The 22,451-nt window shown below is 44.7% G+C and overlaps 1 protein-coding gene and 1 long non-coding RNA gene across 2 annotated transcripts in view; both read right to left on the minus strand.

The window, feature by feature from the left end:
* Window positions 1-22,451, minus strand: part of WWOX (WW domain containing oxidoreductase) — a 930,714-nt gene that overhangs the window by 189,218 nt on the left and 719,045 nt on the right. The gene's annotated exons all lie outside the window — the stretch shown is intronic.
* LOC118674138 overlaps window positions 10,842-22,451 on the minus strand; it is a 100,881-nt gene continuing 89,271 nt past the window's right edge. Inside the window, exons 3-5 of the long non-coding RNA XR_004973585.1 lie at window positions 20,491-20,597; window positions 11,138-11,334; window positions 10,842-11,015 (exon numbers count right to left, since the gene is read on the minus strand). This is a non-coding gene — a long non-coding RNA (uncharacterized LOC118674138). The remainder of the gene's footprint in view (window positions 11,016-11,137; window positions 11,335-20,490; window positions 20,598-22,451) is intronic.

The raw sequence follows: 22,451 nt of genomic DNA on the forward strand, positions 1-22,451 counted from the left end.
TGAATTCACTCTACTTTGCTTCTGCTCATGGAGGGCCCCGTACAGAAATAAAGACATATGTGCCGTCACACTAAAAGCATCTTGAAACATGAGGCAGCATAAGAAAAAGTCCTTGAAGAGGCCTTTTCCAATTTTTCTCAACCCATATGTTTGATAGGGAAGCTCCGAACTCTCACTAGAACAATGGATTAAAAAATGAGATACCCTCCAGTTTCGCAATCCATTTGTTTCATCCTTTCAAGATGAAACGGGGATAAAATAAGTTGCAAGGGTTCCAGTGTGAACAAACTTGAAAAATCTTGCCTTTGCTGGGAAAATATTTTAATTTTCAAATGCATTCTAACCTTCTCTCGCTACAAGGTAGAAAAATACCACTGTCAAAAAAAGCGGGGGGGGGGGGAGGGGAGCCCCTCACATGTCAAAGATCAGGTTGCCCAAACACAATAAATTCAGCGCTAGATTAATAAGCACAAGCCACTTTTGAATTTACTCATCTTTTGGTTTGCGACGTAAGAACATAAATCCCAAAGAGCCTCTGTGCTTTCAGAAATAGAAACTACAGCTATTGGAGCCCAGTACTCAGAATGCCGTCCAATCCTGCTGACTGCTGCACTGGAAGAACCGTGGTGGGCTGTCCTCTAGGAAAGCCCAGAACCACTTGGCCTTGGGTCCTCTCTACTGAATTTGGGATGAGAGTACCTTGACTGTGCCCCCTGGCCATCCCTTTTGAAGAACCTTGGAGCATGACCTTAAATTACTGTGCTTTGCTGAGTCCCCGGGGTCAGAGGGCATCTCTTGTCCATCCTGAAACTCTCATGCCTACACAATGGGTGTTATCAAAGAGATGTCCACTGAATCCCTGGGCAATTAATCTTTAATTTAAAAAAATAACATTACTGCCCTTACTGGTCAAAATAAAGATTCTCACATAACGCTGGTAAAAAAAAAAAAAACAAACACACACACACAAACACACACACACACACAAAAAAAACAAAAACAGCAACATCATAATAGCATTTTTTTTTTTAGAATTTCTTCTGGAGAAGTCAAGGGATGGTAGACAAGCTCAACACATGGGCTGACCCTGCTCAGTTGGTCACAGCTTTGTGGAGCACTGAATTGACTGGGACTAGGGAGTCATGTCCATGCTAGGGAAGAAAGGAGAGTACGGATGAGTTCATGATGTCTGCCAGGGACCCAGAATTGGGGGATGATGGCAAGTAGACCATGAGTTCGCCATTCCTGTTCTTATTTACCCTCAATCTCTGCAGATCACGTATATGAAACCATAACAAGAAAATTCACTAAAATGCAAAGAATGGTGAAATCAGCACAGCCCCAGCCTATTTAAGGTATTGTGGGCCTGCAGTCTAAAAACAGAAACCAGTTCATGTCCAAACCAATTGTTCTTCGTGGAGCACAGAGAGCGTATTAGGAATGTGCCTTCAGAAAGCTCTGAGTCAGACTGTATCCTCCAGGTGACTTTCAAAACTGTAGGTCTGGAAGTGTCTCTACCTGGGGCTCCTTTGTAAAATTGATTAACTATTCTCAATAAGTTTTTCTATCACCCCAGGTTGAAAATTGCAAGCATGTTGCATATGTAAAAATATAAATGTTTGACTCATCTTGCCTGGGGAAATGCTGACGAGGCCAGGGGTGTGTGCTCCTGTTTGGGTAAATGTCTCCCTCAGCCCCAGTTAATCCTGACGTCTCCCCCGTGTTCCCCTGCCGCCTCAGATGAGCTTACACTGGCTATCCTTCTGACCCTGGGGTGCCTCTCAAATCCACTCCTCAAGGAGAAGTGGAGGTCAGCATGATGCGTGTTTGGCTCTGAGCCATGACCTTTGACACAGCATTCGCATCCCTGGGCCAGTCAAGGTCTCTGAATCAGATGGATCCTGGCTGACTGACCGCTGGAGCAGTCAGTGTTCTGATGCGCAGGTCTGGATAAATCACGTGCCTGCTCTACACGCTGTCTGAGTGACTCCCAGCAGTGACAGGGGAATCTGCTCCAGCCAGAGATGCGAAGGGACCAGAGGCACGGGGACCTTGACACTGCGATTAGCCCCGTGGTGTTGTTGACAAGCTGCATTTAAGACAATACAGCACAACACCTTGCATGCAGGTGACACAGACTTACAGGTGAACTGTACCTCTGTCCTGGCATAACGCGCTGTGACAGGGTGACAGAACAGAGCATTTGGCATGGAAAATCCCAGGATCAATAGGAAACGGAGACCTCTCTGGAGGTAAGTCCTGGCAGGAATCACATGTGGCTGCCATGGAATCTCCTGCTGCTGGGGTGGAATTCAGCAATTCTGGAATCCCCCCAAAGTCCCAAATATGGGTGCCAGAGCTTGGCTCCTCATGGAGCAGTGGTGGATGGGTCTGGGGACTCAGAGGAAATTGGATCTGGGCCAGGGTCTTTCTTTGTGCCCAAATATCAATACATATTCTGTTAAAATGGCAAATAAAACCAGACTTTGATAGATGAGCCAATTTATAAAAAAAAATGTCAAGCTGTCCCTCCACTCTCCATATGACACCTTCTTCCCCGTTTTTCTCCTTTCTGTTACATGCCCTGCACACACTCATTACCCCAAATCCACTTAGCAATTGACAGACACCACAGTGAAAATCATGAAAACAGACAAGGAAACTCTGACCACTTCTGAATATTGTTATAAAAACACGAAAATGTGTGTTATATTTTTGTTGTTGTTGTTAATCCTCACCCAGGGATATTTTTCCCACTGATTGTTTTGTTTTAGAGACAGTGGAAGGGAGTGTGGGAGGGGGAGAGAGAGCGAACTAATGAGAGAGAGAGGAGGGCGGGGAGAGAAGGGTGGATGTGAGAGAGACACATCAATTGGTTGCCTCCCACACACACCCAGACCGGGGCTAAGGATGGAACCTGCAAACAAGGTACGTGCCCTTGACCAGGAACCAAACCCAAGACCCTTCTGTGTGCAGGCCGACGCTCTAACCACTGTGAACACTGGCCAGGGCTGTGTGATATTTTTGATAGAAGAATCCTGAAGGATCCTTATGTTGTTAAATAAGCCGGTTGTGTCGGCAACTGATGACCCATGGGACCTTTCTAGCCTGCCGCCTATTTCTGTAAATACAGTTTTATTGGTGCACAGACATGTCCAGGAGTAGATTTGAGAGGCACCCCAGAGTCAGAAGGATAGCCAATGTAAGCTCATCAAATATTGTCTATGGCTGTATTTCTATTACAATGACAGAATTGAATAATCACAAATAGAGACTGTGTGTCCCACAATGCCTAAAATATTAAGTATTTGACTCTTTACAGAAAAAGCGTGCCAAGTCCTGACCTCGAGAGTGCTGCCTTTGGGTGGGGACTTCCAATTTACCTGTTAACGCTCCTAAGAAGTCCAAGCTCTGCCATCGATCAGCCTCGTCCAAAGGCAAACATGGCACAAGAACAGGTGCCATATGGTTATACTGGATTCATTGGGAAAAAATAGAGAAGGCACAACTCTCAAGTAAGATGGGATGCTTCACCAGTCCCATCTTTCTGTACTAGCTAAGATAACCCTACCCGCTATAAGAGATAAACTTCAAAGTCACTGAAGCTTAAAACACACAAGTTTATCTTTCATTCCTATAAAGTCCTATTGACCAGAGGGAGATGGGCTCCATGAAGTGATTCAGGGATCCAGGCTCGCTCCATCCTGGGGCACAGTCCACTGGTTAGAACTCAGTCACATTATCTAATCTAACAGCAAGAGAGTCTAGGAAATATAATCTAGTGGTGTGGCCAGGAGAAAAGGGCAAAGGCGGGTGGACATTTAGCTACATGACACATTCCAAGATCCTAACTTACTTCATCCCTCCTCCCCTTGCTCCTCCTTTCACAGCATCATGGTCTGCTCTATCTGAAAAGAAGGCACAGGTATGATACCTGTTCAGTCTTCACTGATGGAGACATAATGTGTTATCCTTCCGAGAAGGAAATCCATCTTAACAGAGGATGGTGTGATACTCAACTCAAAAACGATGCCTGTGTCAAGCATGTTAACTTTCATTCTATTTGCTATGTGATAAGGATCTGTTCTGGGCAAATATTTAGTAGACTACCCGTTTAATAAAACACAGAGGCAATTTCCCGATAATAGCAAAATTATTATAGGTTTTTAGTGTTGCCCCTTTGCATAGTGTTGGTCATAATTGGTATGTCTGATGCTAACTCCTTGATTAGGAAATGAACTCAATTCTAACATTTTATAACTTATGTTGTTAAGTGTTTTCTAAAAATACACTGAAGCCATATGTGTAAGCTTCTTGTATCAGGTTGGCTTAAAGCAGTCACCTCTTGTAACAGCACTGCTCCAGGCAGGTTCTCCCCAGGACACACCTGCGACTCTTCAACTCTGCAACCCACTCCATAAGATTTGGCCTTGGCACATCTACTTTAGGGGGGATAATGAAGCAGATCCATCACTTACCCCTCACGTGGGAGGAATCAACACAATCAATTACAACATTCAAATCTTTGGCAGTATAGATATTAGAATAGCTAAGCAACTTTGAAAAAGGAAAAAAGAAAAAAAAAAGGGATGCCAGCCGTTGGCAAACTACGGCCCGCGGGCCGGATCTGGCCCATTCGGCTGTTCTATCCGGCCTGAGGAGCCGAAAGAGTGGAGGGTTCTCTTGCTCTCCCCTCCGCTCCTTCACCAGCAGCAGTGTTAACATGGCAACGTCGGGAAACACGGCCGCAGCTCCTTCTTCTGAGTCCAGTTTAAGAACCCATGGTGGCCGAAACCGGTTTGGCTCAGTGGATAGAGCGTCGGCCTGCGGACTGAAGGGTCCCGGGTTCGATCCTGGTCAAGGGCATGTACCTGGGTTGCGGGCATATCCCCAGTGGGGGATGTGCAGGAGGCAGCTGATTGATGTTTCTCTCTCATCGATGTTTCTAACTCTCTATCTCTCTCCCTTCCTCTCTGTAAAAAAATCAATAAAATATATTTTAAAAAAAAAAAGAACCCATGGTGGCCCTCAAGTCAAAAAGTTTGCCCACCCCTGAAAACCCAGGAATGAGGAAACCCTGGTTGCAGACCCTGCTGTCCCCCAGTTCATTGCAGACACTTCTGTCCTTTACCCTATATTTTTCTATTTATTTAAGTATCAATAGTTTAGGCATCCATGGTATATCTTTCAGCTCTTTCTGACTCTTTGATTCTGTAAAGAAATTCCTGTTAGTGGATTTGATGTCTCAGAGGAAGATATATTTTAGAAAGCCATTCTCAGCCCCAGACCACAAAAATAAAATACAAGTGAACTTCCAGATCAGACTCGGGCTACAAGAGAACCCATAGTAAATATTTTGCAAAGAAAAACAAAGGGATATATTTTCCTGCAGCCAAAGGCAACGATAGCCCTAATTACTGCCTCTCCAATTGCAAACGGCTTTATAAGCAATCTGCTCAGGGTAATTTTATTAGTTCAAGCACCGTTCACAAGATCACTATGAAGAAATCAAACTTTGATGAAATTAATTTACCTATCACAGGAAGAATCAAGGGACGCTCAGAAGAGTATTCCTTTAATAAATAAAATATATTTGAGAAGAGAATATTATGGTAATCACTACTTCTTAATGCAAACTTCTTTAGGGTTTGCAGGATTCAAATGCATGTCTTCTCCTAACTAAATAAACATACATATTTGAGAAGCCCAGGCTACAATATTAACAGTCCTCCTGCACCAAAAATATTAGTCTTTTCCCTCCTTTTCTGCCCGATTCTGTCAGGGAGCCGCAGAGCATACAACTGCAGCGCCTAGCTAACCATGTAATTGATAACTCCCTACCCGGTTCACTGTGGGAATCTGTCAGTTCAGGTCTAAAGATACATACACACTACGATGAAAATGAACTTACACAAGCCTGTCTGTGGGCCGGGAAGGGCCTGAATGCAGTCGACATTTCGCTATTTAATTGGTTGGGGCCGGTTTACCAGCACACCCGTGTATTCCAGCAATGGCTCGCTGTACTCTGACTCTTTTTGACAGACCTATTTAGTGAGGAGGAGATATTTTTCCCCCCAGATAATTGCTCAAGATCATGCTTTCAAAGTCAAAGTGATTCAAACTTGCCTGTCTATATTTTGCAAACACACAGTTGGAAGGAATGCAAATTCACATTCCTATTTCTCAGGCGGACGCACTGCACCATCAGGGCTGATCTTTTGTTTTGTTTTTTCTCCTCGGAGCAATGAAGGAGAAGGAACTCAAACCCCACAGAACTTAGCCGTGGCCTGGCATCACCTATAGGGGGCCAGGTCCTGTAAGAGGACATGTGTTACCCACCATAGGTCCAGCGCCCGTCAGCAAGAGATGCTGGATCTGAGATGCCCCTTATCAAAAGCTGGGGCTCTCACTGTCCTATGAGGGTGTTTTCAGCAGAGCAGAGGGCTGCAGGGTTGAAGTCCATGGATGTCTGAAGGAGCCATTTAACGGTGAGGTGGCATGTGGCATAATGGGCAGAGCAAGGACTTTGAAATCAAACTATCTTCAGTGCAGTCCAGGGAAATTACTTCATTCCTTGCTCTTCAACATAGAAATAGCCGGTTCTAGCTACCCCTCGGGCTGTTTTGGACTTGAATGATGTTCAGGATGAAAACCATCCTGAACGCGGTGGGTGCTGCATAGACATCTCCCTGCTTTGTCTCTGCTCCCTCCACTCTGCTTGGAAGACCCCACTGGAATTTCTTCCCTTTGGCGATTTTGGATCTTCACGTAGAGATCACGAAATGGCTCAGCAGTAGCACGCACAGAGAAATCCTAAAGGAGGAATGAGGGAACAGCGCTGGGAGGTGTGGGGAAAGCCATTCCCGAGGGCTCACACACTCAGGACGCCATGTAGACCCCATGCAGATTTCAGGAAAGCCCAGTGGCACAGGGTTCTGCCCGTTAGAAGGGGGGCTCAGCACCAAGCCATGTAAGTCCACGGGAACAGCTTTCATGAGGCTGGAGGACTCTGGAGCGCACTCTTGCATTACAGACAAAAATACCCATGACCAGGGAGCAAATAGCTCCTGTCCACAGATCTACACACAAATCAAGAAGCAGAAAGTGGGACCAGTCCTGGGACCTTATATAACCCTACTGCGACATTTCCAAAAACATGACATAACATGACCCTTCCCATTGTGCAGTGAACTCAATCCTTTTAAAACTAAGGAGGACTTTCAAGGTAGTACTCTCCTACTTTTTCTTTTCTTGATGACAATAAACTCTTCCGCAAAATACTTATTTAAAAGACAACACGTTTAGCAGCTAAACCAAGACCTCTGTCTCCTTAGGAGAACTGAGCTGAGTAAGTAGATCTGGTCCTACTTTCAAGGTCAAAATTCTGATCCTGATTTGAAATGTCATGTGTGGTTCCCACAACTCTACCTATGGGATAATTAGACACATTGTTATCCCCATCATCAGGGTATCCAAATAGGATCCTGTGAGATGGCGCAGGTTAAAAACGCTTCGTAAATGATGAAATAAATAAATAAACTATTAGTATTTTAATTGAGGCTGGATTGCCAGGCGATCAATTTAATTAACTGCAGCACAATTAATTGTGAAAATTGAGGTTTGACTCAGATCTTGCCAATTCAAGTGGCATTGTGCAGATTTGGTTACAGCCAAGAGAACTAAAATGATTCTAGGGACACTGTTGGAATAAAATTAGCCACGAAAGTGTTTAAGTCAAACAAAGTAATGGAAATGCTAAAGGAAATGAGTTGTGTTTGTCAACCTCTGCCTCAGTTTCTCCATCTGTAACATGGACCTAACGTGACGGACTTCATGATGAAGACTGACAAACTAGATGGTGGTAAAGCGGGAGGATAATTATAGTTCCGCATGGATTGGGGTGGGAGTCTGAGGACAGGGTGGCCTGTGTTGACTTATCCCACTGCCCTTTCTCCAGTCATCAATCACATCTTTTGGATGAAGGCAAAGTCACCAATGCCGTCATCCAGAAGCCATGGTCCGCCTGGGACTGTCCCAATTCTTCAACACCTGTGTTCGATGCACCTGAGTCATCTGCGGAATGGGATCCCCTCACCCTAATTATAGGAGCTCCATTTGGCACATCTCTATTGCAGGGCTGGTTGGAACCTTCGTGCAACCCCTACAGCCTCAGCCAGCTCCTCCTGATTCTGGGGTCTTTTCACCTTCCTCTAATCCATTCCTGAGCAAAAGCTGGCAGGAAGGGGCCCTGTCCACCACAAAGTGGCCACAGCATCAGAGCAACTCCAGGAAGGAGCTCACCTGCCCTGAGACAGAAGCACACTCCCATCTTGTTGTTGATGGTCGTCATTGTAGCAGTTTTTACTTAGAGTCAAACCAATTCCTAACTAATATGATACAAGGGGAGAAAAAAGACTAGAAGGAAATAAACTAAAATACAGAGCTTATGTCTGGGTGATGGAACCAGGGACGGCTTTTCTTTTTAAAAAATCTCTGTGTGTGTTTTCTGCTGTGTTTTCACATGTTCTATGATATGGATTCCCCTTTTAATTATTGTGAGACAACCCATAATGCATGTAACATACAACAAAATGAGCCTGAGCAGCATTCTAGAGGAAAGATACGAGACAGGAGTTCTGAGCAGACGCGAATGAAGGTGCAAGCAGACCCTTACATCCTGATCTCAGTCCATCAGCTTGAAGATGTAGGGAGAGAGAAGGTACAAAGGAGATCAAAATGTACCTAAGAAAAAAACAAGCGCTGGCAAGGATGTGGAGAAACTGGAACCCTTGTGCATTGCTGGTGGGAATGTAAAATGGTGCAGCTGCTGTGGAAAACAGTCTGATGGTTCCTCAAAGAGCTAAGACAGGATTACCACGTGACACAGCATTGGATGTATGCCACTCCTAGGTCTATAGCCAAAAGAATTGAACACAGGTGCTCAAGCAAATTCTTGTTCATAGCAGCACTATACACAACCACCAAACTGTGGAAACAATATAAGTATCCACCTACGGAAGAACAGATAAACAAAATGTGCTATGAAAACACAATGGAATATTATGCAGCCACAAAAAGGAAGGAAGCAGGGATACATGCTATAACCTTGATGAACCTTGAAAACATGCTAAATGAGAGAAGAGAGACACAATGGTCCCGTATTGTATGATTCCTTTTATGTAAAAGATACAGAGTAGGCAAGTTCATAGAGACAGAAAGCACTTCGGTGGCCTCCAAGGGCTGGGAGGAGAGGAGAATAGGGAATAATGCTTAGTGGATACAGGGTTTTATTGTGAGGGGATAATATATTTTGGAACTAGACAGAAGTGGTAGTTGCATACAGTTGTGAATGTACTAAATGACATTGAATTGTTGGCTTTAAAATGGTTAATTTTATGTTATATGAATTTCACCTCAATTAAATTGGGGAGAGAGGGGGCAAGAGAAAGAAAAAAAATGTCCCTGAAGTTTTCTTGCATGTGTGCATGTGTGTCTGCTGTTGCTGTCCAGAAAGAACTCATCCAGAAGGAACCATGTGTGTCTGTCACGGGGATAAGAAGGGGGTCCTGCAGGGCAGCCAGGGACTCAGGCACCACCCGGAGACCCAGCAGCCTGCGCTGCGCTGACCTGCCTTGCCCTCTGTTGGAATTTTCCTTCCTCTGGGCATTTCCCTCAGCTCAGTTTTCACCATTTCCTTCTTCTGCTCCCTCCCTCTTACCTCTCTTGTTTATATGAAAAGTGTACATTAAGCCTCTCAGGAAAAAAAAAAAAAAAGGAATGAAAAATTCCCCCAAATGAGGACCTGTGTGGAGAGGAGGTCCCTGGTGGGTTTTCAGGGAGGAAGAAAGTGAGGGACAGGCTCATAACTAATCTCCTTGGGCTTCTGGAGTCTGGTTGGTTTGGGGGGCAGGAAGAGGACCACCCTAAGCACTTTTGTGGTCCTAACAAATCAGGTAAATAAATATTACCTGGAGGATATCCCGGCCTCTGAGATCCCTCCAGGACTCTGGAGTCAGAGGCCCGTGCCTTTCTGACAAACGCCACCCTTCCCCTCCTCCCCGCTGAGCCCCCACCACTCTGAGGAATTTCTGCTGAAAGGAGTCGTTCAAAACAACCTCTCGACTCAAAGATGGATGGGCACCTGACATACCACTTACAGGGCAACGAGGAGGATGCAGCCGCTCTTGGGAGAGTGCCTGAGGGCACCACAGGCATTGCGGGTGGATGTGTGCGGGAGCTTCCAGAAACTCCCATCCTCCCAGACCCGAGGAACTCCTCTGGGGAGCTGGTGTGCTCATCCAACAGAGCAAATCACACAAAACAGAGGGCGTGGAGGCTGGGCCAGAGACTCCCCTTTGGGTGGGCTGAATACAAAGGGGACGGCATAGGGCGGGGCTCGGGGGCTCATACTCAGGAGACCTCAGCTCTCTGGCCTGCACGTTGACCTCTGACCCAGGCGTTAAGGAGACACTGTCAATGGCAGCACTAACATTGGCCTTATGAACAGTATTTGAAGCAGAAGTTGCCGTACAGAGACCGGGTATGGCAAGAGAGGAGCAATAGCTTCGGAGCCGCCGAATGCCCTGGCGTTGTCTCTTGGTGCTATTTTATCTCAGAGCCGCACTCTGAGCCAGCTGATGGGTTGAGCGTTAAGGCCTGGTGATGCTGAGGCCACGGCCCTCACAAGTTGGGGATCCGACCTCGATCCTTGGTCTCAGGGATCCTGGCTGCATCCCTGAGACTGAGGTGGAACTGCAGGGAAGGGACCAGGCTCTTTGTTCCGCATCAGCCACCCATTCTCCGCCTCCTGGGTCCCTTCTTCAGAAATTACTTGCCTCTGTTGGCTTTCCAGGCTGCCTCCCTCCTGCGTCGTGTGGCTCTGTTAGTCACAGGCCCACGCACATCACCTGCTCCGGATCTGAGACTGGCCACACAGCCCTGGGTGCTGGGAGTGTGTGAAGACCTGGCGTGTCGAGAGCAAAAGCAGCCTCATTTGGTTCTCATTTCAAAACTACCTAAAAATGAAGATCAGAAAGAAGTAGGTGTGTTTTGCAAGATGCTGGCTAGATTAAAATGTGCAGGGAGCTTTGCAAAGAGAAAAGCCCTTATTCATTCAGTTGTTTATTCGTTCACTCACACATTCACTCCGGGCCAGGAACTGTGCAGGCCACCCAACGATGGGCAAGGAAGACACAGTCTTGAAATGTATACTCAGGTGGAACAGCATCCCTTAATGTTGCTGGAGCCCAGCGCAGGGGAGCTGACTAGATGCACCACTGAAAGGAAGTGGCATCTCCAGAGAGCGGTATCACAAAGGTTCCCGAGAATTGGCAGCTAAAAAGGCAGGAGGATATCAAGTGAGCAAGGGTGGCAGGGCACCGGGTGGGGGAGCGGCTGACGGCTGTGGCTGCTGACACAGCTGGAAGAGGGACCTTACAGAGCTAGGAGCCCCGGGCTTACCACATGGCTGTCAGGTACACTTGTCACCTACATAATCTTATTAACCAATGTCACCCCCCCCCAAAATTAATTTAAAACATAAATAAAAATAAAAGATGAATCCCCTCACTACATTCCCTTGCTCAAAAACTGCCTATGGCTCAGAGCTACCAGTGGGGGAAGTGACTCCTTTGGGGAGGTGGGGGGGTGAACACTGGTCCTGGGGGTGGAGAAGGTGGGAGAGTAAAAATGGTTCCCCTTTTACTGTGTAAAGCACAGATATGCAGACAGTATGAAAACAGATATGCAATAGATCTGTGGCATTAAAATTTCAGGAAAATCATCTGAAAAGGCTCCTGGGGCTGGGAGGCAATAATAAAATAAAGGATTGAGAAGCACGCCAGGGTTTCGCATCCTCAGGACTGTCCACATCTGGGCCTGGATCATTCTTGGTGCCAAGAGCTGTCCTGCACATTGCAGGGTGCTTAGCAGCAGCCCTGGCCTCTCCTCCTGCCCTTCCGCCAGAGCTGTGACAACCAGCCATGTTCCCAGCACCGCCTGAGGTCCCCGGGGGCACAATTGGCCCCAGTTGGGAACTCCTGAATCAGATGAGGTCAGTCTTACGCGTGCTCGCTAAAGGATAACTATACCATAAAGCTTAACCGTTTTTGTTGTCTTTTTGTTTTTGGAGGGGGCCCTTTTACTGGCAGCAATAAATTCTGAGGGCCAAGCAGGTCTAGAGTTGCATGTAGAATAATAAACAAAAGGACAGACCCAGCCATGACAACATCCTGGGCCTTTTGATGAAGGTCTCATCAGGAGAGAGGAGGAGGCTTGGGAGCCCAGCCAGCAAGCCTAGAAATGTCCATCTCTCTTTGTGTCCAGAGAGGCCTCATTAAATTCCACGACTGCGCTGGTGGAATTTGACTTGCAGCTGCGAAATTCAAGGCCTCCCCGGGCCTCCTGTGGACAGGAAGCTGGGCTAATAAATTGCCTCTGCTTCCCCGCCTGGATTGCAGGCGTTGGGAGGTTACACCCTGAACATCCCATTCTGGAGGGTGGAGAGCCGAGGGACCCAACACCAGAGACTGAGGGTGGGTCTTGGGGCTTGACCAAGGAGTAACGGCGAAGAACATTAGCTAGTGGGGCTGAGGAATTTCCAGCGGGTAACGTTTCCTATGAGTCAGTGATATTAGGCTTTTGCTAAATCAAAACCAAACCAAAACAAAACCCTAAAGCAATTCCTTGTGCATCATATGATACACTAAAAAGTAATATATGGCTTATTTTGGTTGATAATCTTAACTAAGATGAATGTATCGCATCACCCCTGGGCCTGGTTCTGGACACTAGAGTCCCATTTCGCTGTAGAGGTTGAGTCTGAGTGACTTCCCCAGTTACTTAGACTCGGGAAAGCGAGTGCAGTCTGAGGCATGTGTTAGGGGAGAAGCCATGTGCTGTTCAATTAAGATGTTTATTGATGTGACACATAAAACTCCCGTATTTCATTATCTGGACTGGAAGGTGGTTATTTATTGAACTGCCCGTGGCTTTCCTGCTCCTGTGGGCTCCTTAGACATGGTTTTTCTCTAACAGGGATCCAAAAGAATCGGTCCTCTGATGAGCATATCGCCCCTCCCGCCCACCCAGCATCCCTCTGCTCTGGGTTTCTTGCATTCTTTCCCTTCTCCCTGGAGGCTGGTATTAACCAGGGGGAGTTGTCCTGCTGTGTTTGATGTGTGAAATCACCCTGCACTTTCAGCCACAGAAGTGGGGAGAGGACACTTTTTGAAGGTGTTTTTTAGAAAGGTGAAAGGTTTTAGAAAATAATGTTAAACATTTGACATAAACATTGTGTGAGTTTTATCTTGCCTGAGGGGATTAGAGGGGCGGGGGAGAAAGGGAACTAACAGTGCAATTATCTTGAAATAATCCTAGGACTGGTATTGTGTAATGAAACAAACAAGGTGAAGGAAACAGCAAACAAAATCCTACACACCCATCCTTTTCCCTATTGTGTTTGCCAGCGGAAGTGGGGGCCCCAGTTCAAGAGTCCTGTGCTGTACTGTGCTCCCACCTTCATGTCTTACTCCCCTATATTCTTAGGAATCCATGCTGCCAAAGACGCTGAGAGAGACTTTCATTTACTTTTTCCTCGAGGAACAGATTTCTCAATCAAACTCTGGATTCAAACTTTCATTTTGAAAACAAAACCATCCCTATCAAAATAACAATAAAACCCTATAAAGTGTGTTTTTCAATTTGGGAGATGGACATGGAAGGAAAAATTCTCTTAAAAAAAGGAAAAGGAGCCCAGCCAGTGTGTGTCCCTGGTTGAGCACTGACCCATGACCAGGAGGTCATGGTTCGATTCCCCACATGCCTGGGTTGTGAGCTCAATCCCCAGTAGGGGGTGTGCAGAAGGCAGCTGATCAATGATTCTCTCTGATCACTGATGTTTCTCTCTCTCTCTCCCTCTCCCTTCCTCTCTGAAATCAATAAAAATATTTTGTTTTAAAGGAAAAAGAAAAAAAGAGCAGGGACTTCCTACTGATCAGACATCTGGTTACAGAGGTTTGAAGAAACGGCCAGGTATACTTTTGAGAACACACACAAGTTCACTTCTGGTTGGTTAATTATTTAGTAACTTTGTTTTGTGTTGTTAACAAAAAGTGGAGGTATGACTAGAAGAATTCTAGGTTTCTTCCCTTTCTCACCTTCCCAGTCTTCCCAGCTACTCCCACCATGGGACGTAAGCACTCAAATGCCAACAGAACAACACGCTTTACAAAGCGGCTTAATTACTCCTCACAAGAACCCATCAGCACAAGGGCTTAAGGGCCACAGTTGTTTTTTTCCTGGACTTTCACTCCCTCATAAAGGGGGATGTGGCAGAGATTTCTGAATCCCCACTTTCCGTGGGAAGGGAACGAGAGGCTTAATGAGTGAATTTGATGTCATTAACAATGTGACAGCTGTTTAATCCCAGTGGAAACAACAGCTGAGTCCCAACTGCAGGACAAATAACCAACTCTTCAGTGGGACCTGGGGACGGGATCCTGTGAGTCCATTACGCGTCTCCTGACGTACCTGCAGCTCTTGTCTATGACACAGTCATGGGGTCTGGAGTCTCTGGAGTTAATGAAATGACAGGAGGCCCTTACAGGAGAGGAGACTTGTTAAGCTCAGAGAACAGATTTATTAAATGGGCCTGTTCTAAGTTTGCCATTAATTAAAATTAAGAGCCATTTTTTATGTTTCCACTGAATCACAGAGCATAATGAACTGAAGTAAAAGGAAATAATAAAGTAGGAGCCCTCGGTGACCCAGAGGCAGGGGAGGAGACGGCTGAGCTTGAACGGGAAAGAAAATAGGCTGGGCGGCCGAAACAGAAACACGGGTGGGCTGTGCAGCACCCACGCTACTTCAGGGCACGTGCCATTTCATTTAAACGGAACATTTTGACACCTGCCAATGACGGTAAATTTGCTCCTTTTTCACCCCTCCTTTCCCAGACATCATCATCAGTCTCTCTCTTCTGGGCTTCAGGTTCTTTTTTTTTTTTTTTTGCCCTGCTTGCTGACATCCTTCCGGTGACTATTTCTGCTGCTTTTAATTTGTAAAATATTATAGATATAAATAACGTCTGATTAAGATCCTTCCTTGAAATATGTGCCGCTCACTTAGCAGCCCCCATCTTATAAAGGACTCCTGGATCCCTTCCATTCCTTTATAATGCGAGGCTCCGAGCAGATGTCTTAAGTATTCTCTGTTACAAACAGCAACATTACATGAATTTAAATTTGGCTCTTTGTCTGACCGCCCCTCCACGCAAGGCAGCTGATGTCCAGGGAGCCCTGTTTCATCTGGAAATGACGTGGCTCTGCGACCTGCCCTGAGCTCACCTTCCCTGGTACAAGCAGGACAACCTGCTCTCTCCCCAGAGAGCTGAGATTGCTGGGGATAAAGGGATCCTTTCCTTCTGTTAGATCAGAGTTTGCTAAAATGAGAGGTGGAGGAAGAAGTCCTGTGTAAATGGCAGGTGGACACACTCTGGCCTGGCCTAGGAAGAACCGCAGTGCTCTCTGAGTGCGTGCCTGATGTTTCCCATGGATCTTTGTAAACAGGCTACATTGTCCACACTATTATCTCCATTTTGTTGAGGAAACTGAGGTCCAAGGAAGGGAAATGAATTACTTCTCTCTTGTTAGTATTTTACCTAAATGGAATTTAACAGATGTGTGTGTAAATTCCTCAGCTAAGGTTTCAAATCCAACATCACAAGAACAAAACACCAGAGCTGTAGCTTAATGCCTGAACTTAAAAAAAATCTCAGGGGATATGGGGGATTAGCACACTTGTCCTTCCTTTCCCTTCTATTCTTCTGAAAAGCACACTTTCCTCCATTTGATCCTGTGGTCCAATTGGAGTGTTTTATTTCCTTTCCACAATAGTAGACCCATGACCTCGGTCGGCTAATTAAATAGCCCATCTCTTGACCATAGTTATTGGATCAGAGATAAAGCATGTGACCTATACTGGACTGGAATCTTCCCTGGGAGAGAGGCTAAGACTTCTTGCTATTACTGATAGTATATGAGAATGGAACTTTGGTCCTTGTAGTAACCATCTCTCCCACCAGGCAGAGAAAACCTGCTGTATAAAGTAAGCCACACAGATGGAAGGAGACAAATTATTTGATTATGTATTTGAGCCCCTGGATACAGCCATGCCTGAAGCTACAATTCTAAGACTCTCTAGTATATGAACCAATATACTTCCTTTTGTCATAAGGTAAGTTTAGTTGCCACTAATATGGGATGACAGAGCAGCGTACACTGTTCCATGAAAGTTGTGGACATGGGGTATAATATACTATCTTTCTAAATCATGTTCTTAAATCAATTCTCAGCAAATTTCTCATGATTCTGACACTGTATGTTTTTTCTTAGCTCTTCCCCATGATGTTTCTTCTGGTTTGAATGCTTATTCTTCTGCTTCCATGTTTGGTGAGCTTCTATGCATCATCCAAGCCCTAAAGCAAACCTAAGCTCTTGGGTGAAATCTTCCTTGGTTTCACTAGTACCAGTTTTCCCCCCCAAACTGTGAGCTGTCTAGAGCCTGAGTTGTGTCTTATTCATTGTATGTTCTCAACAACAAGTACACTCCTGGGCATGAGGTCATTGTATTATTCAAAAACTAGCTCACCGTGACCTGGAAACCCTCACATCAAGGAGGTTTGCACTGTATTGGGCAGAGACAGGGACTCAAGTAAAATTACAACAGCGCTGAGGTAAGTCCCATTGTATAACTGAAAGTCACCGTGGCGATGCGGCTTTCAGGTGGCATGAATGGAAGTAGCATGCTTGGGGTGCGGGGGACAGGGCGTTCCACCGTGTGCTGCTCAGATCTTACCTGGGTGTTTGTCCCAGTCCGGACTGAAATAGGGACATTGAGGACACCAGCATCAGACTGGTTGAATTACATCACGGTTTTCATACTGCTTATGACAGCTTTATTGAGATATCGTTCACATACCACACAAGTGCCCCATTTAAAACATACAGATCAATAGTTTCTAGTATAGTCACAGTTTTACAATGCTTACCACATCAACGTTAGAACATTTTCATTGTTCCAAAAGAAACCCCCCTCCTTTCGCTGTTACTCCCCAATCCCTCCATGCCCTCTCAGCCCCAGGAAACCACAAATCTATGTTCTGTCTCTACAGATTTGCCTCTTCAGGACATTCTGTGTAAACGGAATCCCATGGTCCTCTGTGACTGGCATCTTTCCTTTAATGTTCTTAGCAGACTATCTTTTTATCGTCATTAAAGCAGCAGGAACCCCCCTTTTAGCGAACAGTGTCTAAGGTATACATAGACCAATAGGCAATTATTAAGAGGGGAATGGCTCTGGTTGGACAGGCAGGACTGGGGTCCTGAGCTTTACTTTCTTGACTTTGTCCCCTGAATTAAGTAGCAAAAGACAAGGGCCTCTGGAACCAGAGAGTTGGGCCACTCTTATAGCTCCAATGCAGTCCATCTGGGCATATACAGAGTTCTATTTTGTTGCACTTCGAAAGCAGAAGAAAGCCTTGCTATTTCAAGTCTTTTTTTTTTTTAATTTTAAGAAACTGCCTTCTCCATAAAAGGGTATTATGTGACAAACATTCTAAGTCCCTTCTTATGGTAATACTGCACTTTGCAAATGGCTCGGATCCAATCCAATTGAACATAATAAAATGAAACAATCTGTGCTATCTCCAATAGCTTTAATCTTCACCATGCTAATGATTCCTAAAACCAACGCGCATGGTTTAAAAAAAGGAGGAAGAAAAGACACGCTCTGCTCTCCCGTTATCAGCCTTCTTGGCAGCTGGGCCTCGTGCTTATTGTCACCATCAACAGGGTCCTTGGAAAAAGCACCCGCCGCCCCTTTGCTCTGAGGTCAAAGTTTACATGTGAAGCAAAATGGTCACAGTCATCCTCGTGCCTCTCTGCTCGTGACGGTTAATAATAAAGCAACACTGCATCCATAAGTTAAACTGCTGCCCCATTTCCCGAGGTTGGCGAGAACTCCCCAGAGAACTGCAGGACCTGGCCTGTCTGACAATTATCAATGGCACTTTCTATCCACCCCTACAGAATGGTCAGGGCTCGGAGCTCACGTTTCCTGCCTGGGATCGGCAGTCACAGTCCTCCCATTGGGCCAAGTTGTGTCTGGGTGCAGTCTCCGGATATTCTGGAAATAATGGATTCATTCATTCATTCACTCGCCCGTCCACTCATGCACATGGATCATCTCCTACAGACCATGCAACATGCTAGGAGTCTTGCTCTTGGAGAACTCAGAAGAAATGGAGATCACATCACATTTTTAATTTGTTGGGTTAAGCACTACATGAGCAGTGAGAACACAAGACTGGGCGGGCAGGGGGTCCAGGGAAGACTTCCTGTTTGCTTCTGCTGCTGCTGTGTCCCAGGATGCTCCACTGGGGCCCATGTAAGCAAAGCCACTCCCATTGTCCCCAATCCTGCCCCTCCTGCATTTACAGAGCCCACAGATTCAGAACTCTGAGCCTTTGCCTGCAGCCAGCTCCTGACCGTCACAGGGTCCTTCGTCCAATCAAAGGAAACCTAAGGCCCATTCAACCCTCACCAGCCAAATCGGTATGGTTCCAGCCTTGGCCATTTCCTGTGGTCAGTTACCTTCGAAAGTCTCCCCATTGTTCAGGGCTGGATTCATCCACTTGGAACACATTTGGACAATGAGTTTGCTTCTTCCCTCCCAGACACCGATCAGTATTGATGGGCTTCTCAGAGAGATGGTTAAGTTTGGGAAATTAGGCTAACCACATATGGGGTACCTCAGGGGCTGGCTAGTGACTAGGAAAAGTTCTAGAATGGGAGACACTGAAACAATGGATCAAAGAAAGCCTTCGGGTGATTTTTGTGTATTCCATAGATCCTTCCTCCATTGAGGTAATATTAGTAATTAATATTAAAAATAACCAGATAATATTTACTAAACCTACTACATATTAGACACATCCTACATGTTTTATATATATCAACTCATTCAATCCTCACAACACCTCCATGAAGTAGGCATTAATATTTTTCCCATTTCACAGATTTGGAAACTGAGGCACAGAGAGGTTAAGTAATTTCCCCAGAGTTTTCTCTCGGGATTTGAACCAAAACTATCATTTTCAATGATATTGATATGCCTTTAAAATAACTATGAAATGTACGTAAGCCCCTTAAAAATGTACACTTTTTTTTTTTTTTATTCAGTAATTCTACTTCTGGAAACCTAATCTTATACAATAGTCAAATATTATATATTGTATTTATTAGTCTAAATTGCTCATAGGCTATTTTTTTAGCCTTATTTATAATAAGGAAAATCTTGAAGCAATCTAAATTTTCAGTACTAGAGGAATAAACTGCAGTAATAGCCAATAAATGAAATTTATAGCCATCATTATAAATTATATTAATGAAGAGTCAATGATATCGTGGAACTCTGCTATAATGTTAAGGTAAAATGTAGACCTGAAATGTCTATAGATGGTATGATCAAAATGGGTTCAGATGCTAGGGTGGAGATATACAGTGAAAGAAGAAAAACAAAGTTTTCCATCTGGTTCCACCCAAAGCAGCTATTAGGAAACGATTTGTTTGGGAGCAAATCTGTTATCTCCTCTTAACCTCTAGTCTTTTAACACAGAATCTCAAGAAAACTCAACGTGGCACTTTTTTTTCTGAGATATTTCACGTGGAAAAATAAATGATATCAGTGGGTTTAATATCGCAGTTGGCTAGGTAAAGCTAGGCTCTTTACCTCATGGACGAGAAATGAAACCAAGCAAAAAAGCTTTGAATTCTCAGTCCTGCTCACGCAGTGTATCTGGAATTGATGAGGCACACAGATATCACCTGGAGATAACTTTTTCTACTTGTTCTCAGGCTCAGAACCAAATCACAGCACCTCCCTCCTCCAGCTCTACTTTAGAGCAAATTGAGTCCAAATTAGATCACCCGTTTTGTCCAATTGTATAAACCACGGCAATACTGTTTGGGAAAATCTAATAGTCTTAATCTAAGAACTGCTCCTGTGCCCACAATAGAATCAAACAAATAATCAATAAGCCTCTAGATATTATAACATCACTGAGTGAAGAGATAGAGAGGAGCAGAGTCTGTGTTTGCAGAGAGAGCTGCTTAAATGGAATCAAATCACAATTCAGCAAGGACAAAGCCCAAACAAACAATAGCAGTAACAACAAAACTGGAGTGAGTAACATCATTTGTTCTACAGACTAACAGTCCCAGAATTTTCTAGCTGGAAGTGTTAGATTGTGAATTTCAATGAGGCAGGTATTTTCTTAGGCATTTAAAAATCTCATTTGACCTTCAACAGTAACTCTATGGCATCGTTTTACTGTAGGGTAAATCTGAGATGCAGAGAGGTTAGTTCACTGGCCGAAAGTCACGCAGCTAGTAAGAGGCAGAGATGGGCACTGACCCCAAGTTTTTAACTCACATTCACTTGAACTGCACGCTGGCAAACTGACTTTGGAGTCAGCCACAATCCAGGGTTGCTTTCTCTGTAAACGTAGGCATGTTGATAGTATCTTCAAGGCTCGGTTTCTTAAAATGGAAGTAACAATATCAACCCATGTATCAAGTGCAAAGTGTGATGTCTGATACAAAGTCCATACTCAATAACTGTTGGCTCCTAATAGCTTTATCATTACATTACTCTAATTATTACCAAAAAAAGCATGCCCTTAACAAAACAACCATAAGCAAACTCTAGTTCCTTAATACAATAATGACACACCTGCTTACCTGTTTAGGAGTCAAGTGAGTGATGTGTGCAACTTATTTAGAAATAAATAAAAAATGAGATGGATGGATGGGAAGGGGGATAGATATATGGATAAAATGCAAGTAGAAAGAAATGTTAACTGTCAAATCTAGGTGATGGCTATATGGATGTTTACTATTCTTTCAACTTTTAATAAAATGTTGGGAACATAGCAATAAAGAAGACTAGGATACAATGGGTGACTCCCATGACATAATGCTGAGCAAACACAGCCAGACACTGAAGAGTGCACCCTGCATGACTCTGTTTATAAAAAACTCGAGAACAGAGAGCTATGGTGATGGAAATCAGAACAGGGCTAGCTCTGGAGGATGGTGGGATTTATTGATGGAAAATGGGTACAGGTAAGCCTTCTGAGTGTTGGAAATGTCGTCTATCTTGATCTTGTCTATCTTTATATGGGTGTATAAATAAATTACATGGTGTATACATAAATAAAAGTTCCTGACCTGTCTATCTAACATGCATGCATCTTACCATATGCATGATGCACCTCAAGTTAGATTCTGACTCTCAAGCAGCTCACATTTCAGAATGCCCTCCTCTCTCTGTGCCAGAATTCTTTCTAGGCACTTTCTGATGCATTCACTTGGAAAACCATTTCAGAGAATTGTCTGACAGAATACATTACTTAAGCCTTTAAACGCAATGAGAAGCGATCTCAGTTTCTTAGGAAATGACTGTCATCCCTGGGAGTAAACTGGGCCTATGAGGAAATTACCAATGTGTCAAACTCCTCAGCCACTCAGTAGTCCTTTCCCAGCACACTTGGGCCTTTTCTTTCCTCCTTCACAATCAGATTTATCCCAGAAAAAAAAATGGGTACCCCCACTGACTCCAAATTTCTGCCCTCTGACATGAGATTCAGTCGTGGAGATGGAGAAAGAAGATGCCACCTCCAAACCATACTATATAAAGAGTCACCTATAGAGTGAGTGACCTTGTAAAGGAACATTCTACTCACAAGACAAACATCTCCTCTCTTGTTCAAACCCCAAGACTGTCCCTTTCCAAAGCTTCCCTATGGCCTGGCCCATTGGATCTCAGGGAGAAGGCACATCCAGGTTTGTTCAGAAGTGCCCTGAATGGAGGTCCTGATGAGAGACAGGAGAGCTGTCTCCAACAACAGAGACCCCCAATCTCTTCCAAACTGCCAGTGACATAAATTTGAAAAAAGTGCCTCCTGAATGCAGGCAACATGAGTGCATGATGATTTCTGAATTAGCAATAAAATGGAAGATGTCGTAGAAATAGAGATGAATTAGGATCCAGAAGGCCAAGGTTACTCATACCATAAAAACTGGAGAATTTGTTTTAAAAATACAGAGACAAATTTCTCTCCAGACACAGTGAATCGGAATCTCTGGGATCCTCTTTCATGTGAAAGATTGAGAATCAAAATCTTTTTGTAAAGAGCCCCTTAAGGGAAACAGGCCCTTTCATGCATCCCTTTACCAACCCATCCATCCATGTATCCATCTATTCACCCATCTATCCATCCATCCATCCATCCATCCATCCATCCACCCACCTGTGCATCCCATTCTATAACTATATACCTGCTGACTGTCTTCTCTGTGCCATGCAACAGACTATACTTTATTTAATAATCA

The sequence above is a fragment of the Myotis myotis genome, unplaced genomic scaffold, assembly GCF_014108235.1.
Source record: "Myotis myotis isolate mMyoMyo1 unplaced genomic scaffold, mMyoMyo1.p scaffold_m19_p_19, whole genome shotgun sequence".
NCBI lineage: Eukaryota > Metazoa > Chordata > Mammalia > Chiroptera > Vespertilionidae > Myotis > Myotis myotis.